This window comes from Octodon degus, unplaced genomic scaffold (genome assembly GCF_000260255.1).
Source record: "Octodon degus isolate 3935 unplaced genomic scaffold, OctDeg1.0 scaffold00001, whole genome shotgun sequence".
Taxonomy (NCBI): Eukaryota; Metazoa; Chordata; class Mammalia; order Rodentia; family Octodontidae; genus Octodon; species Octodon degus.
In genome coordinates, this window is record NW_004524577.1 from 33,005,772 (window position 1) to 33,006,869 (window position 1,098).

The window sequence follows — 1,098 nt, forward strand, 5'->3', positions numbered from 1 at the left end:
CTGAGAGCCCTGCTAGCATTTGTTATTGGTTGATTTCTTGATAATAGCCATTCTTTCTGGGTGAAATGGAATCTCGGTGTGTTGTAATTTGCATTACCTTGAGTGGACCAATGATACTGAACATTTTTTGATGCTGTTTGTATTTCTTCGTCTGAGAAGTGTGTTTTCAATTCAGATGCCCATTTGTATATTGGGTCTTTACATTTGAGAGATCTGATTTTTTGAGTTTATATATATCTTTTTTTTTTTTTTTTTTTCACTACAAAATGGTCCTTCATTTATATCCCCCTTTTTTTGCATTTAAGGGAAGGGTCTACAGGGTGTTCAGGGTCTCACTACTAGATCGGACTCGTAGTGATGCCTGTTTACAGCCTCCCAAGCATTATTTTTCTTGATAATAATCCTTTATCTGAGGAACAGCTGGCAAACATTTTCACCACATTGTGAGCTGTCTCTTTACTCTGTTGGTAGTTTCTCTTGCTGCCCAAAAGCTTTTCCATAAGGTGAGATCCCAGTTGTTGATTCTTCGTGGTAGTTCCCATATGATCTTTGCTTGCCCCAATGTCTTCAGGAGTTTTGCCCGTTCTGTTTTTTGGCAGATTTAATGTTTCTGTTTTAATTTTAGATCTTTGATCCATTTCAAATTTAGTGCATGGTGGAAGATAGGGGTGCGATTTTAAACTTCAGCATGTGCATAGCCAGTTTCTCTAGCACCATTTATTAAGTCGGCTGTCTTTCTTCCAGTGAATATGTTTGACACCTTTGTTAAAGATAAAGTGGCCGTGTATGTGTGGCATTGATTCTGCACATTCTAGTCTGGTCCATTGATCTTCTAAGCTGATTTTTTTTGCCAGTACCACGCTGTTTGATCACTGTAGCTTTATAGTATAATTTCAAGTTAGGGATTCGGATGCCCCCTGCCTTGCCTTTTTTGCCCAGAACTGCCTTTGCTATTCTAGGTCTCATCTGGTTTCAAATGAATTTTAGGACTGTTTTTCTCTAATTCTGTGAGATGTACTATTGGAATTTTGATCTTAATTACATTAAATTTATATAACAATTTTGGAAGTATGGCCATTTCATTGTATTGATTCTTCC

At 37.2% G+C, this 1,098-nt stretch overlaps 1 protein-coding gene across 1 annotated transcript in view; it reads left to right on the plus strand.

Annotated features, from left to right (window-relative positions):
• Positions 1-1,098, plus strand: part of Depdc1b (DEP domain containing 1B) — an 84,208-nt gene that overhangs the window by 51,989 nt on the left and 31,121 nt on the right. The window lies entirely within an intron of this gene.